We start from the raw sequence: 18,288 nt of genomic DNA on the forward strand, positions 1-18,288 counted from the left end.
CTGTGCTCGCTGACCTACATTGGCTCCCGCTGCTGTGCCTTCAGCCTAGGCCCTAAGCTCTGGAATTCCCCCCCTAAACCTCTCCACCTCTCTCTCCTCCTTTAAGACGATCCTTAAAACCTACCTCTTTGACCAAGCTTTTGGTCACCTGACCTAATAACTCCTTATGTGGCTCGGTGTCAAATTTTATTTGTTAACGCCCCTGTGAAAAGCCTTGGGACATTTTACTACATTAAAGGTGCTATATAAGTGCAAGTTGTTGTTGTTGGTCAGTTTGTCTGATTACCATGTGGTACCTTGCAATGAATGCCACGCACAGATTTGCCCTACAACAAGATCAATTAGGATGGTCTTATGCCGTCCCATCCACCAGCATTAAGATCGAGGCTTCGCTTGAGGTCATAATACCTCATGCCACAGCACACCACATCCCCTTACATCACGGTGCCCCAGTGGCTTCTTTGGCATCTGCACAACCTGGTGAGGTATTATAGTAGGTACAGCGTGGGAGGAGGCCATTTAGCCCATCATGCCTATGCCGGCTCTTTGAAAGAGCTATCCAATTAGTCCCATTCCCCTGCTCTTTCCCCTTAGCCCTGCAAATTTTTCCCCTTCAAGTATTTATCCAATTCCCTTTTGAAAATTACTATTGAATCTGTTTCCACCACCCCTTCAGGCAGTGCATTCCAGATCATAATAACTCGTCATGTAAAAAAATGAAATTGTACCTTTATGTTGCCTCTGGTTCTTTTGCCAATCACCTTAAATCTGTGTCTTCTGGTTACCAACCCTTCTGCCACTGGAAACAGTTTCTCCTTATTTATTCTGTCAAAACCATTCATGATTTTGAACACCTCTATCAAATCTCCCCTTAACTTTCTCTGCTCTAAGGAGAACAACCCCAGCATCTCCAGTCTCTCCACATAACTCAAGTTCCTCATCCCTGGCACCATTCTAGTAAATCTCTACTGCACCCTCTCTAAGGCCTTGACAGCTTTCATAAAGTTTAGTGCCCAGACTTGAACACAATACTCCAACTGAGGCCTAGCCAGTGTTTTATAAAGGTTTAGCATAACTTCCCTGCTTTTGTACTCTATGCCTCTATTAATAAAGCCCAGGATCCCATATGCTTTTTAACAGTCTTCAAAACTTGCCCTGCTACCTTCAACGATTTGTGTATGTGAACCCCCCAGGTCTCTCTGCTCCAACACCCCCTTTAAAATTGTACCATTTAGTTTATATTGCCTCTCCTCATTCTTCCTACCAAAATGCATCACTTCACACTTTTCTGCATTAAATTTCATCTGCCATGTGTCTGCCCATTTCACCAGTCTGTCTACGTCCTCCTGAAGTCTATTACTATCCTCCAAGTTGTTTACTACATTTCTGAGTTTCATGTCATCTGCAAACTTTGAAAAACAATCGTTCACCACTACTCTCTGCTTTCTGTCCCCTAGCCAATTTTGTATCCACGCTGCCACTGTCCCTTTAATCCCATGGGCTTTAATTTTGCTAACAAGTCTATTATGTGGTACCTTACCAAATGCCTTTTGAAAGTCCATATGCAAAACATCAACCACACTATCCTCATCAACACTTTCCATTACTTTATCAAAGAACTCAATCAAGTTACTAAGGTACTGCGTCCTACAGACCAGGAAGGTCTTAGATTGTACTTCGAGTTTATGCTCAGTTAGCTGATCTCACCTAGGGGTTCTACAATTGGCCTCAGTATCCCATAAGTAGGAAGGGGAAAACAGGAGGGCAAGTGCAGTGGGAATCGAGAGGTGTTTATAATGCCTCATTCAGCACGCCTCTGTGAATCCAACCTAATTCTTCATTATATGTGATATGCTAACAGTAACCCTGCTGTATAATGCTGTCACATAAAGAGCCCGATTGGGTTAGGGAAAAAAATAGTTAATAAAAGCAGACAAAAATAATTAGGAATGCGAGACTGTATTCCGTGTAAAGGTCAAGGGAAACCAGAGACACATTTTGACACGAAGCAAAACCTCATATTGCATTCAAATGAAACTTTGAAGCTTATTTGAAAATAGGTCTTTGGTTTCTGGTAACCACAACCCTTGATACCAAATGTGATCTACGTAGGAATTAAAGGAAAAATTAAATGAAGCTGTGACAATGGAAGGAGCAGCAAGTATCAGGAACAGGTGACACTTCAGATATTCATTAAGCAGAGACAGCCAAGGCCTGATAACTCTCCACGGGTCACTGTTTGAGCAGTATGTTTAGGTAGCTTGTTGGAAACTCAAACCTAGATTTTCCAATTAGCATTATTTTAACACTAATCAGAAGAACTTGGCCACAATCGTTCAGAATCTGATCTTTATTTTCTTTATAATAAAAAATGTATCCGCTTTTACATCCTGCCCTGAGGAAAAATACAATCACAGAAAATATCCAGGTAGTGAGGGTTCCCGAATGAGTCAATGCCCCTCATGTACCCATTGGCGGAAGGGTCGAGAACCAGAGGACACAGATTTAAGGTGATTGGCAAAAGAACCAAAGGTGACATGAGGAAAACTTTTTTATGCAGCGAGTGGCACTGCCTGAAAGGGTGGTGGAGGTGGATTCAATTGCGGCTTTCAAAAGGGAATTGGATAAATACTTGAGGGAAAAAAAATTGCAGGGCGACAGGAAAAGGGCGGGGGAGTGGGACTAGCTGGATTGCTCTTACAGAGAGCTGGAACGGGCTCGACCCACCGAATGGCCTCCTTCTGTGTTGTAACCATTCTATGATTCTATGTGTGGTATTGTCAGTCCAGGCAAGTCCCAGATTTGATCTTTGGTCTCTGCAGAGTTGGCTGATTTTAGCCAACAGCAAGTGGCCTCAGGGTCTCCACACCAGGGAGAGCCAGGATTTCCACTCCTGATCATTAGCCAGCAACCAGTGCTAGAAAGTGTATCTGTATGGGGCCTGGGTGAGGTGGGGATCAGGCTCTAAGTGCACCCCTGATGAATATTTGCTTTCAAGGCTCACACATGAAAAATGGCCACCTGATTGAGCCACTGTAAGATGGCCGGTGTCTTTTTAAAAATTCAATTTCTGGATGTGGGCACCGCTGGCAATGCCGACATCTCTAGTTGCCCTGAGAAGACGATGGTGGGCTGCCTTCTTCAATCTCTGCGGGTAGTGGTTTGATACAACTGAGTAGCTTGCTAGGCCATTTCAAAGGACAGTTAAGTGTCAAACACGTTGGTGTGGAACTGGAGTCTCATTTCGGGCCAGACCAGGTAAGAATGCCAGGCATCCTCCCAGAAGGGACATTAGTGACCCAGCTGGGTTTTTACGATAATCCGACAGCTTCATGATCACTTTTACTGATGCTAGCTTTTTATTTTTCTCCATGTGTTTTAAACGGAATTCAAATTCTCAAACTGCCATTGTGGGAATTGAACTCGCATTCTCTGGATCATTAGTCCAGGCCTCTGGATTACTAGACCAGTAACATCACCCCAACCACCATGGAACTGTATCGGTAGGGTATATTTTCCAATTATCGCCCATGTTGGTGGTGGCACAGGTCAGGCAGTGAAGGCTCTGGAAATTGGGCACAGAACCCGATCGCTGGATCGCTGCCTATATGCAAAGTGCATTCTCTTTGGGTGGGTGAGGAGTGACGTAACGCAGCCAAATCAAGCACTCACCAAAAAACAGGCAAGAGCTTCATTATAATACTGAAATCAATCCTAATGAGATGCAGATCGGCGCATAGGCTGATCCCTGGGATACTCGCTGGGAATGAGATGTGTGTTGGTCTCATCAGTATAAAGTGAGCCTCGCAGGAAATGCTGTTCCACACTGACAGGAAGTCAGCATTTAAAGGGAGACCCATGATTTTCGCTAGTAGTTTTGAGGCCAATCATTTTTGTAGTCTTTTTGGGATGATATGTATTTTAATTGCAGCACCTACAATTGATAACAAGGGCACTGTCATTATTTTTGTGTTATTTAGAGGGGGAGGAAAGGAGTGATGCCAGGCGGATGAGATTATACTCTCACCTGCCATTAACCACAGACCTGTATTTACAAAGAGAGACACTTCTGCTTTGGTATATCTGAGGACGACAGTCTTTGCAGGCTGTGTTTCACTTGAGAGACAGTGGCACAGTTGTGTCATCTCCTAGAAACTGGTGCTCAGATAGTATCCTTTTAGGCACAAACTCAATAAGGTCAGGATCTAAAAGAGAACAGGAAATGAGACTTTACAGCATGGAATGGGCAGCGGGACTTTACGGCAGGGAACGGGCAGTGGGACTTTACGGCAGGGAACGAGCAGTGGGACTTTACGGCAGGGAACGAGCAGTGGGACTTTACAGCAGGGAACGAGCAGTGGGACTTTACGGCAGGGAACGAGCAGTGGGACTTTACGGCAGGGAACGAGCAGTGGGACTTTACGGCAGGGAACGAGCAGTGGGACTTTACGGCAGGGAACGAACAGTGGGACTTTACGGCAGGGAACGAGCAGTGGGACTTTACAGCAGGGAACGAGCAGTGGGACTTTACGGCAGGGAACGAACAGTGGGACTTTACAGCAGGAAATTGGGAGTTGGACTGTAAACAGAAAACGAGAAGTGGGGCTTTCAGCAGCAAACTGGCACTGGGGCTTTCAAAAGACAACGAGGAGCAGGAATATCAACAGGGAATTAGGAGCAGGATTTCCAGCAGAGGAGGAGTGGGACTTTAAAAGATGTTAAATGTAAGCATTTTAAGGCCTTTCTGAGCCCTTATGGATAATTGGTTTTGGTTTTTTTTCTGCTGGCATTTAGACTTTCATGAGCCTTTGTGCCAGTTGTGGTTAATTATTTATTTTTTCCCTCCAGATCCCTTTACTGGAACCAGAGCATTTGCTAATAGGGATCCTCCAAGCTGACCGTTCAGAGGAAGAAGAGGACTTGCAAAGAGATACCAGTCAAGTCAGGATGCTCGAGAGGTGTTCTGTGCCCTTCCACTGGCATCCGCATCTGTAGAGAGAGATTAAATGAACTCACTGGCAGATGTTGTACTGATACAGGTTCCTCTTCTTGAAGGAGAAGGTGCCAGCAAACCCCCAGCAGCATCACTATGGGATGTGAATACCTGACTGACCATTATGCTGGATGGTTCTTCAGAAGCACCTCAATCAGAGCATGCCATGCTTTACATGGTGCTGTAAGGCAGGGTGATTAAGAACTGGCATTGCCTGATTGCCATTTTTGTGGGTACAGCCAATCAGTTCAATCTTGTCACACCTACCTGGGAATGATGTGGGGACCTGGCTTTTCAGGGTCTGGGGCAGCAGAGAGGCAGATACAGAGCTGTGCCATCTACTGCAAGGGCACCTGCAGCAACCTTGCAACATAGGGCTGGCATCTGCAGGAACAGTAACAGTCAACTGTGACCTGAAACGTGTCTACGTCTCCTTACAGTCATGCAGTGCCGATCTATGGGGATGGTTAAATGGGCTGGAAGAGAGAACATCCCTCCTTGCAAACACCAGATGCAGCACCACTTCAACTCCAGCAGCCATCAAACAGCGGGTGAGCTGTTGGTTTGCTCCCTCACTTATCTGCAGACTCATGCCTGCACCCAGGCTTCCCTTGGTGTGAGGAGACCTAGAATGAGATTTGTTCAAGAGTGAGGGAAACTTTTGTATGCACCATCTTTCTTTTTTCCAATGCTGAGTTACTGTTGTAGTAGATTTCTTAGCAACGTGATTCCTAAACCACAGTAGTATGCATACTCTCGCACAATCTCTCTCTCACACAATCTCTCGCACAAAGTGCAATATTCCAGAATCAACACAAAAACAACCTAATTCCGAGATGTACTGCAAGGCTTTCACGACGGCAGGAGATGGATTTGTATGCTGACCAATCTCTAACACAATGGTGAGAAGCCTGGAGGAGAGCCCACTCGTCTGCACAGGAAAGAGAGAACAAAGTGAATTCATTTAAAAGCCCTGCACGCAGTTTACAGCCTTTTTTAAAAAATGCAGGAGTCACTGAAACTAAGATGTGCTGGAGCTGGTAACAAGCATGAAGTGCTATGTGTCTTATGGATGTGATCTATTCCTAATTAATGCGTCAGCAGTTTGATTTGAATCACAACTGGAGCAATAGGATTACAAATTCCAATGGAACCGGCTCTCTCTGATTTTGGGAATAGACAGAGTAAAATAAAAGCAATGAAAGTTATTCCACCCTTAGCGGTTTTAACTAATATGGGGTCATTCTGATGCAGCAGAGATGTGAGACTGGATTTTCCTCTTCAGTTTTGGGTGATATGGGGCTGGATTGAATGGTGGGGGAGACCTGTCACACCAGAGCCCTGGCCCCTTTTGCACCTGCCCAATTTTGTGGAATCACTTCTGCCCATACTGTCTAAATGAGGTGGTAATGATGCAGTGACATTACGAGGGCAACTTTTGAGTTTCACGTAATTTGAGTGGGCGGTGAAGGGGTGCCCTCTACACCTGCCTGATGATGTCGGAGGGAAGGCAGAACCATTTTTGTGGTCGGGCCCTATTTTAATATTCGGGGCGAGCTGCCATCCCCATTCGCACTCCCTTCAGGCCATTGGGAGGATGGAGAATCCAGCAAAGCTGCCGCTATTTAAAGGCAGCCTGCACCTCTTAAAGGAGAGGTGCACTTTTTTCTATGCTGGGCATCGGAGCTGGTATTTCAAACTGTGCAGAGAAGATGACTGCAGCCAGGGACTCCAAGTTTGCAGATGGTGCCGTGGAGGTACCCATGGAGCTGGTCAACAGCAGGAAGGAGGTCCTGTTACCAAGTGGTGGGCGCTGGGTGCCCAGGCAAATAGAGCAGCAGTGGTGAGAGGAGGCTAACCATGTCCATGCCAAATGCATTACTCCTGGACCTGGCAGTGATGCTGAGGAAAATTTAATGACCTCACCAGAACTGCTAAGGTAAGACTTCCTTTCACATCTCTCTAAGTCTCTGCACAGCCCTGTACCACCCTATTTTAATCTCAGTACTCTGAAGCCTCTCCTCCCTTGCAGCCCATGCCTCTTCAGCTACTACTGCCCTCATCTCCACTCCTGTTGATTCTTCCTCTTAGAATGCACACTGTGCGAAGCTGCTTCACGCATATTAGCAGGGCACACTCCAACCCACGCTCGCGCTTCTTGTAGGATGCGCTGGCACACAATAGGAGGGGAGATGTGAAGATCAGGTTGAAGGCCGGCATCAATGCAAGTGGTCACACCAATGGAGAAGACCGCCATTGACGTCACTGGCAGAGAGAGGACACACAGCACTGCCTATGGCAAGGCTGGAGGACATGGGCAGCAGGGTGTTTGGCCACCTTCCTTCCCTTCTCTCTGAACTCTCTCCTTCACGCACTCTGCGTGTCAACCTGGTGGTGCACTGCCCTTGCCACTACATGTTAACCCTTGTCCTTCTCCCCTCTTTTCAGGTCCATCAGAAGCGCTAGGCCAAGCTGCAATGAACCCTGAGGAGGAGAACACTCCCGGAGATACACTCGCTCACCCTAAAAAGCGTCAGTTCATAAATGACTGGCCAGCACACACCAATTACACATTCAGAGAATGGAAGCCCTTGCACTGGGATCTTCTGGGGGGAACTACAGGGGTATGTGTGTGTAATCAATGATGCCCTGGACTTGGGGCAAATCTGCACTGTATGTGAGCCCCAGAGCTCTATCCTGTTTCCGGGAAAGTGAAGAATATATTTGATCTGGCAAACATGGCATGAATCACCTGCTTGATACAATTATATACTGTAGGATATCTGATGTTACTGATATCCTCTGTGGCAGCCTGGAAGGAGCTGGAGGTAAAGAAGTTGAGGCTACCAATGACCTTCACTGCCACAGGCAATACAGTGCTCGCTCTGGCAGATGGCTACAGGTTTTGTTGCAGGAGGTGTCTTAGCCTCCTCCCCCACTGTTCCTCTGAGAAGTGCAGGTATGATGTTCTGAGCCTGTAAACACTGGGAGGGTAAGGATTCCCGTGAGCTCTCCTCCTTCTGCCTGCTCTTCCTGCAACTGCAGAAGGGAAGATGCCCACACACTCTGTTGTTCCAGGCCTCCAGCCTCACATCACCTATGCTTACTTCTCTGTGCCCTCCAGTTATGTTGATGGCGACCTCTTCCGTTGGCGTCAGTGTTTGCAGGATAGCAGGACCTCCTCTTGGGCTGGTTGTCTTCCTCTTGTGTGCCAGCTTCTCCTGTAAGAAGAGTGGAAGTGGGTTAATATGTGCCCCAGGCAAGAGCTTTCAAGATATGTGAACCGGCTTACCATCGTGTGCATGATGACAGGAAGAAGCAGCCAGTGCGGCCAAGAGGGAGAAGTAGTAGTGAGGGCAGTAGCAGCTTTTGAGGGTGTGAGCACATGCAGGAAGTAAGTGAAGTCTTCCCAGCTAACTTATTGAAAGCCATGGTAAGCGAAGAAGGAAAGGACTGATGGTGCTAAGGTAAAGGTAGGATCCTTGACTGTCTGTACAGAAAATATGAGAGATGAAGGGAAGTCTTATCTTGGCACTCCTGGTGCGATCATGATATTTCTTGCGGTGCTGCAGCCAGGTCCTGGCAACAATGCTGATGGCATTAACCTGCTGTGTCATTCTTACCATATCCCATTTACCAATTTGCCACAGTACCGTCCATGAGGAAGTGACCTCCTTTCTGTTGTCCACTTGATTCACCAGCTTTTCCACAGCTGCATCCAAAAACCTAGGGGTCCTACTGGAACTCACGTTGCTCACAGACTCCACGGTTTTGTCCACAAAAACAACACCTCACCTTTAAGCTGCTGCAGGACCTTAAAAACCTGTGCCCGATCTCCCGCCTCCTGATCGGGGAGCAGCCTACCAGGTGCATGTTTCACGCTGGCCGCACCTCAACCGTGCGAATGAGGAGCAACCTGGAAACTGGGACAGACCCCCCCCCAACGACTCCTCCGGGCAACTGTTGCTCTCGTCTCGCCCGCCTCCTATGAACGTACAAAATCAATGGGCGGGAAAAGACCAGCAGGTCCATCAAGCCTGCCCCACACACCATGATGGCTGGAGCATCATACCCAGACACTTCCCTCTGCCCTCCCCTCGCACACCCACCCACCTCTGCAGCCATATAATCTCTTGGGAGAGGCAAAAAAAAAGAGAGAAAGATCCCAGGGCCAATATGGGAAAAAATGTAAAAAGGAAGAGAGTAGCAAAAGTAAACATTGGTCCCTTAGAGGCTGAGACAGGAAAAATTATAATGGGGAATCAGGAAATGGCAGATGCGTTAAACAAATATTTTGTATCTGTCTTCACAGCAGAAGAAACAAAAAGCATACCAAAAATAATAGGGAGCCAAGGGGTAAATGAGAGTGAGGAACTTAAAACAATTAATAACAGTAGAGAAAAAGTACTTGAGAAACTCATGGGTCTAAAAGCCAATAAATGCCCTGGACCTGATGGTCTGCATCCGAGAGTTCTAAAAGAGGTGGCTGCAGAGATAGTGGATGCATTGGTTTTGATCTTCCAAAATTCCCTAGATTCTAAAACGGTCCCAGCAGATTGGAAGGTAGCAAATGTAACCCCGCTATTCAAGAAAGGAGGGAGAGAGAAAACAGGGAACTACAGGCCAGTTAGCCTGACAGTCGTTGGGAAAATGCTGGAATTCATTATTAAGGAAGTGGTAACAGGGCACTTAGAACATCATAATATGATTAGGCAGAGTCAACATGGTTTTATAAAAGGGAAATCGTGTTTGACAAATTTATTAGAGTTTTTTGATGATGTAACTAGCAGGGTAGATAAAGGGGATTCAAAAGACATTTGATAAGGTGCCACATAAAAGGTTGTTACGTAAGATAAGGGCTCATGAGGTTGGGGGTAACATATTAGCATGAATAGAGGATTGATTAATGGACAGAAAGCAGAGAGTAGGGATAAACGTGTCATTTTCAGGTTGGCACGTGTAACTAGTGGGGTGCCGCAAGGATCGGTGCTTGGGCCTCAGCTATTTACAATCTATATTAATGACTTTGATGAAGGGATGCGTGTAATGTATCCAAGTTTGCTGACGATACAAAGCTAGGTGGGAAAGTGAGCTGTGAGGAGGACACAAAGAGTCTACAAAGGGATATAGACAGGTTAAGTGAGTGGGCAAGAAGGTTGCAGATGGAGTATGAATGGGGAAATGTGAGGTTATTCACTTTGGAGAGAAGAATAGAAAAACAAAATATTTTTTAAATGGTGAGAAACTAGTGAATGTTGGTATTCAGAGAGGCTTGGGTGTCCTCATACAAGAAACACAAAAAGTTAGCATGCAGGTACAGCAAGCAATTAGGAAAGCAAATGGAATGTTGGCCTTTATTGCAAAGAGGTTGGAGTACAAGAGTAAGGAAGTCTTACTACAATTGTACAGGACTTTGGTGAGACCTCACCTGAAGTACTACATACAATTTTGGTCTCCTTATCTAAGGAAGGATATACTTGCCCTAGAGGCGGTACAATTAGGTTCATTAGATTAATTCCTGGGATGAGAGGGTTGTCCCATGAGGAGAGGTTGAGTAAAATGGGCCTATACTCCCTGGAATTTAGAAGAATGAGAGGTCATCTCATTGAAACATATAAGATTCTGAGGGGGGCTTGACAGGTTAGATGCTGAGAGGTTGTTTCCCCTGGCTGGAGAGTCTAGAACTAGGAGGCATTGTCGCAGGATAAGGGGTCGGCCATTTAAGACTGAGATGAGGAGGAATTTCTTCACTGAGGGTTGTGAATCTTTGGAATTCTCTACGCCAGAGGGCAGTGGATGCTGAGTCATTGATTATATTCAAGGCTGAGATAGACCGATTTTTGGACACTAAGGGAATCAAGGGATATGGGGAAAGTGGAGTTGAGGTCGAAGATCAGCCATGATCTGATTGAATGGCGGAGCAGGCTTGAGGGGCTGTTTGTCCTACTCCTGCTCCTATTTCTTATGTTCTTATACTCTGGAAAATTCCTCTCCGACCCCCCTCAGGTGATCAAAACCAGTCCAGGAGGTCACATGGACCAAGTGTTATCTATAAAGACACTTACCTTCTATATGATTCAATCTCTGCCCCAGTCAGGAACCGGTCCTGTTCCCTCTTGAAGGCAGAGAGTCAGCACCGACCACACCAGCCGGCAATGTATTCCAGAGGCTCACTACTCTCTGGGAAAAGAAGAACTGCCCAACATCCAGTCTATTCCTACTCTTGCAAAATGTAATGTTTAAACTCCTGCTGGGAGACCAAAATTGCCCGGCAGTTGTCTAAATCCTTCAGCAGCACACCATTTCCCATCTCTCCATCTGAAACATTTAAATGAAGCTGACCCCGGAAAATTCAATGGGGTCAATCCCGGGTCAGTCAGGCGAGCCAACATCCTTCATCACCACACTTCCACCGGCAATCCCACCGGAGAGGAAAATCCAGACACTCAGCAGTGAAACCATCAATTTGTGAACATGAATATGGAAAAGCCTCGGCCAATGCAGACTTTGTATAAAAATAAATTCATTCCAGACCTCTGTATGTGTGCCAAAAACAATAAACAACAACCCAATCTGGAGAGTAGTCAAAGTCCTATGCTGATGTCTCCAAAGGCAAACTGTAACTATAATTGAATTAAATTGAATTGAGATCATTGCATTTCCTCCTGTTCTTCATGTGATGTTTCTGCAGTAGTACAGTGAAATGTTGGTGGGGCCCAGCTGGATTAAAATGAGTCCAGTAGACATTCTGTATCAATCAGGTCCACATTCACGATCCGTTCTTCCGTACAGTGCCAGGTTGACAGTTGTGAACAAGCTCCCTGAACAGGTTGAAATGTTCTGTCCTGCAACGAAAATACATTTTTAGAAGAAATTCATGATCTCAGGGCTGACTAATGTTTGCACGGTTTGCTAGTAAATGAAACATGTGACATTAAAGCTTAGATTGTATGATCAGAACCAACTGAACCCTTTGGAAGTCCAGCATATTGAAGTCCGGACTGTGATTCAAGTCCTTGATTAGTTCAGCTACACTCGAGTTTGTTCCAATGTATTGTATTGTATTTCTTTTAGCAGAGATGCCACTGGGTGTCCAAACTATATCCTGTAGGCCATTTCTGGCCCTCACAAAGCTTAAGCAGTTCAGTTCTATTAGTGCTTGTATTTCTTATTCATTAGTTTAGCCAGTTTGCATTGTGTAGGCTTGGGGATTTGGAAAGGGCTGTTGTCTCATGGGTGGATGACTCGTAAATCAAAATCAGTTAGTATCTGTAGCTTGGGATATATGTAAATTAATGGGAACATTGAAATAAACTTTTTTATGTGGCTCAAAGGTATGTACTTAAGTGGCCTAGAAGACAAAAAATCTTGGCCACTCATGCCTAATGTATTACAATGCATAGCCAGTGGCAACTATAATGAGGACAGGCATCTCACAGGTTTGGATCCAGGTGACTGTTGGGACAAAATGACCTTGAAATATTGAACTGGCAACAGTTCTCAAAGAGCTTGATGCATCCTTTGGATGCTCTGAACTTTTGTTACCTCCATGCCACCAAATCTGTCCTCCGGACCACCTAGTCCCTTTTTGTTATCAAGTCATACTTTCATTCCATGAGTTCAAAAATATTTCAAACCTTTCCCTTTAGAACCTTCTTCCCTTTGTCCCTTAGCCTGTGGTTGTGTCCAGTGTTAAATTATAATTGTAAAGCTAGCCTCAAATCAAAGCTGAGAATGCTTATCTGTTCATTCCAATGCGGCCCAAATAAATTTTCTTTTGCATGAAGCAGTCTCCATCCATGAATCATTAAGCTGTTTTATTTGAAAGCAAATGATCAAGGGCCGATTAATCAAATGCATGCGGCCAACAGGGAGCCTCACCCCACCAGATATGCACTTGTCAATCGTGGGGAGTTGCCTGCATTTTCCTGATGTGCAGTACTGGCTAGCGAAAAGCCATGCTGGGACTACTCATTTGGAAGATCATCCCTTTAGTGTCAGCTTAGTTTAGTTGGTAGAACTCTGAGTCAGCAGATTATAGATTCAAGCCCAACTCCAGGGCTTGAGCACATAATCTAGGCCGGCACTCCAGCGCAGCACTGAGGGAATCCTTTGGGTGAGATGTAAAACCCAGGCCGCATCTCAGTTCTGATCATCCAAGTAGATGTCAAAAATCAAATGGCACTAATTCCTCCCTCAAACAACACTACCAAATATTGGTCAGTCATCTTATTGCAGTTTGTGGGATCTTGCTGTGGTTGCCCTGTTTAGTTACACAACAACAGCCATTGCACTTCAAAGTAATTCATGTGAAATGCTTTGAGACATATCTGACAAGATGTGATAAGGCACAACATAAATGCAAGTCTTGTACAGTAGGTATTCATTGATGATTCACTCCTGGTACACTTCTGTTCATTTAAGCATTTACAAGTATATACAGTTGTGCTATTGACACAATTCTGTGTAATTGTAGGACATATGCAATTGGTGAGTACACCCTAGTCATACTGTAAGTAGGGAAGAGCAAGGGGCCATGGGGGAAGAGGCTATAGTCATAGAAATTGTCATCTGGGGGAGTGGAGGGGGGCTCGATTTCACTTTATATCGGATATAACCCGTTAAGTTTAATCAAAAAACAAAATTCTCTGTACTTCTGTACATTGTTTTGTAATGAACTTCATACTTTGTCATTGTTAGCTTCACTGGACACCTCTCAGTAAATTCCAAGATAGTAATTCAGAGAAGTCAAGGCCAAAGCTTGGGGGTAAACCCTGACAATGGATAACTGGCTAGAATTCACCGGTTATTCTGTGCTAATAATTGAGGAGTAGGACCAGTGCCTTCCAGGAACCACTCAATACTCTCAACACACTAGCCAGTTTTGCTGCCTTTATTTTAAGGATGAATTTTATTTTATTTTTGTCAGAAAATTACTTTTTTGGAACGGGAGCGAAATGTTGGACAAAAGGCATGGAGAGTTCAATGAGCTAGGACAGGGAGTATTTACGAATCCTTACTTACTATAAAATCTGATAAACATCTGAGAATTATGTGCATGTCTATATCTGGCAACAAGATGGCATTCTACAGTGTTGTTGAAATAAATCCTGAGAGATTGCTCAGCTGCTTTACGAATCTGATTCATGATTTACAGCAATAACTGGCTGGGTTAAACCAAGGCATAGGAGCATGTCAAGAATGTTGATTAATAAAAGAAAGGCGTGATGGATAAGGTCTTGATGCTCTCTTCATACTGTGGTTACTCACTTAATGAATTGGTATCTCTCCCATCTGGCACAAAAAGGAACGCTCAGGTGCGTTCACCATGAATGGATTCATCACCTGGCACAAGAAAGGCATCGCCAAGCCAGGCCAACTCCGTTAAATGGGCCAGATTAGCTCCTGCCAACAGTTGCCAGATAAATGTTTTCTCATCCAGCACAACTTAGATATCCAAATTAAACATTTCCTCCCAGACCCAGGCACATTCCAAAATCTCGGCCTTCACCCACTCCCTGCCCTCACCCTGGAATTGTACCTCTTCTCCCCAAGTGGATAATGTGTGGCCCTGGCCTGGTGCTCTGCAGGTCTCAGACAGTCTGGAGCACTTTCCTGGAAATTGCCAGAACCCAGTCAGTTCTACAAACACCCGATCGACCCTCAAAGAACGTAAGAATGCGTCAACATCGGAATAGGGTTACAAGCTAAGTCTGCCACTCCCAAAGTTACTCAACTCTGCTAAACCTCCTCTCTATATAGGCAGGACAAGTGACTTCCCCCTGACCCAGTCAACCCTTAAAGACCATCACCAAATTACCTGAATCCCTTTAAAACAGGTTTTTCCATTGTGTGCATAGCCGTACTGACAACCCTAAGGCACCAATGTATTTTTGTGAAAATACCAGATGACAAAATGTGCAGAAACTTCATAAAATATATATTTTTTTTTCTGAATGAAATCGTTAATAAAAAAAACAGTAGCTCTATTCCCTCAGTGGCTCAGTTGGTAATTGCACTGCCTGAAGCGTTTGATCTGGAAGGTCCCAAGTTCCATCTCTGGTCTGTACTGCGTTAGCTGGTCTCAGCCAGGCAGCATCGGGGGTGCTACAATTGGCCTCAGCATCCTTGGGACAGGGAGTGGAAAATCAGCCAGAATTCCTACCCCAGGTTGCTATCTAGCGACCCCTTATTCCAATCTTTGTATGAAGATGACAGGATCACTTTCAATAGTGATGGCTTCTGGCCCTCAATCAAATTGTTGACATTCATCATCTAGGCTCACTCAGGAAGAATGGCCAATTGGCTAGGGTACCTGAGAGTGGCTGGGGGCCAGGGAACTGTAACTCAGTTTAGGTCAACACCTTCAGGAGAGAAGGGGAGAAAATTAGTAAAGTGGAAAATTCACCTTCAATGTTTCCTTTTTTTAATAAAGCAGTTCCAAGATTAATGAGCGCTGAATACCTTTTCATGAGCAATGTGCCTTTTTTTTGAACTCAGAATGCCTTGAGTTTACATCAGACATTCCTTAACCTTATAGTCACTACATCTCTACCATCTGGCATTCTCTCCCAAGACCACTTTGCCTTGCTATCTCCCTTCCTGCCTTCAGAAACCTCCTTAGAAACCTTCTCTTTGACCATGGTTTTTGACTACCCCACCCCCATCACACGGGGTCTGCTCTATTACCTGGGGCAGGGGAGGGGAGTTCCTGCTGCCAATGATTTTAGTGAAAAAGTCCATGTCCGTACAAATAGGATTTTCTGTTTTGCGCTCACCAATTTTTTTGCTTTAATTATCGACAGGAAGAGTTTTGCCTTTTTTTAAATTTCCCTTGGGGGAGGGGATTGAATTTTATGTTGATTAACTGCAACAACTTGCGTTTATATCCCACTCCTAACGTAAAAGAAAACATTTCAAGAGCGCTTAAAAAGACAGAAAAGTGGGCACTGAGCAGGAAATGCTGGAAAAGTGGCAGGGGAACAAAGATCTGGTTAAAGAGACGGATTTTTAGAAGTCTGCTGAAAGGCAGGGAAGGGAGATGGATTTGGGAGAGAATTCCAGAGGGCAGGGGTGAGGGATGTCTGATGTCAGTGTGTTCTTTATTCAGTTAGGCTTGATTACTCAGTGAGTTTGAACACACACTGTGGGGGTGAAATTCTTCTTTTAATGGAAAATGGGAGAGTGCCTATTTTTCCCTATAATATGCAACCTACTAACGAAAACAAACTCTCAGAAATCATACCTTTCGAAGCCTGTGATTTTGTCAGTTGGCCACTAATTATGGAGAAAAAAACGGGTATGCTGATCATGTTTTTCTGATAAAAAAAGGAACTTGCTCCCTTAGTCTTCAACAACAACTTCCATTTATATAGCGCCTTTAATGTAGGAAAGTGTCCCAAGGTGTTCCACAGAAGCATAATCAGACAAAAATCGACACGGAGCCAAAGAAGGAGATATTAGGAAGTGTGACTAAAAGCTTGGTCATAGAATCATAGAAAGGTTACAGCACAGAAGGAGGCCATTCGGTCCATCAAGTCCACGCTGGCTCTATGCAAGAGCAATCTAGCTAGTTTCACTCCCCCACCCTATCTCTGTAGCCCTGCAAATTTTTTTCCTTTCAAGTACTTATCCAGTTCCCTTTTGAAGACCGTGATTGAATCTGCCTCCACCACCCCCTCGGGCAGTGCGTTCCAGATCCTAACCACTCGCTGTGTAGAAAAGTTTTTCCTCATGTCACCTTTGGTTCTTTTGCCAATCACCTTAAATCTATGCCCGCTGGTTCTTGACCCTTCCGCCAATGGGAACAGTTTCTCTCTATCTACTCTGTCTCGACCCTTCATGATTTTGAATACCTTTATCAAATCTCCTCGCAACCTTCTCTGTTCCAAAGAGAACAACCCCAGTTTCTCCAGTTTATCCTTGTAACTAAAGTCCCTCATCCCTGAAATCATTCTAGTAAATCTCTTCTGCACCCTCTCTAAGGTCTTCACACCCTTCCTGAAGTGCGGTACCCAGAACTGGACACAATACTCCAGTTGGGGCCGAACCAGTGTTTTATAAAGGTTCATCATGACTTCCTTACTTTTATACTCTATGCCTCTATTTATGAAGCCCAGGATCCCATATGTTTTCTTAGCTGCTTTCTCAACCTGCCCTGCCACCTTCAACGACCTGTGCATATATACCCCCACATCTCTCTGTTCCTGTTCCCCTTTTAGAATTGTGCCCTTTAGTTTATATTGCCTCTCCTCGTTCTTCCTACCGAAATGTATCACTTCACATTTTCCTGCATTAAATTTCATCTGCCACGTGTCCGCCCATGTCACGAGACTGTCTATATCCTCTTGAAGTCTATCACTGTCCTCCTCACTGTTTACTACACTTCCAAGTTTTGTGTCATCTGCAAATTTTGAAATTGTGCCCTGTACACCCAAGCCCGAGTCATTAATATATATCAAGAAAAGCAGTGGTCCCAGCACCGACCCCTGGGGAACACCACTGTACACCTCCCTCCAGTCTGAAAAACAACTGTTCACCACTACTCTTCGTTTCTTGTCACTTAGCCAATTCTGTATCCATGTTGCTATTGCCCCTTTTATTCCATGGGCCACAATCTTGAGTACAAGTCTACCGTGCGGCACTTTATCAAATGCCTTTTGAAAGTCCATATACACCACATCAACTGCATTGCCCTCATCTACCCTCTCTGTTATCTCATCAAAAAACTCTATCAAGTTAGTTAAACACGATTTGCCTTTAACAAATCCGTGCTGGCTTTCCCTAATCAATCCGCACTCGTCCAAGTGACTGTTAATTCTGTCCCGGATTATCGTTTCTAAAAGTTTCCCCACCACTGAAGCTAAACTGACTGGCCTATAATAGCTGGGTTTATCCTTACACCCTTTTTTGAACAAAGAAGAAACATTTGCAATTCTCCAGTCCTCTGGCACCACCCGCATATCTAAGGATGTTTGGATGATTATGGCCAGTACCTCCACAATTTCCACCCTTACTTCTCTGAGCAACCTAAGATGCATCCCATCCGAACCAGGTGACTTATCTGCTTTAAGTACAACTAGCCTTTCTAGTACCTCTTCTATTTCAATTTTTAGCCCATCCAGTATCTCAACTACATCTTCCTTTACTGAGACTCTGGCAGCATCTTCTTCCTTGGTAAAGATGGATGCAAATTATTCATTTAGTACCTCGGCCATGCCCTCTGGCTCCATAAGTAGATCTCCTTTATGGTCCCTAATCGGCCCCACCCCTCCTCTTACTACCCATTTACTGTT

Source organism: Heptranchias perlo, chromosome 7 (genome assembly GCF_035084215.1).
Source record: "Heptranchias perlo isolate sHepPer1 chromosome 7, sHepPer1.hap1, whole genome shotgun sequence".
In the NCBI taxonomy this organism is placed as follows: Eukaryota; Metazoa; Chordata; class Chondrichthyes; order Hexanchiformes; family Hexanchidae; genus Heptranchias; species Heptranchias perlo.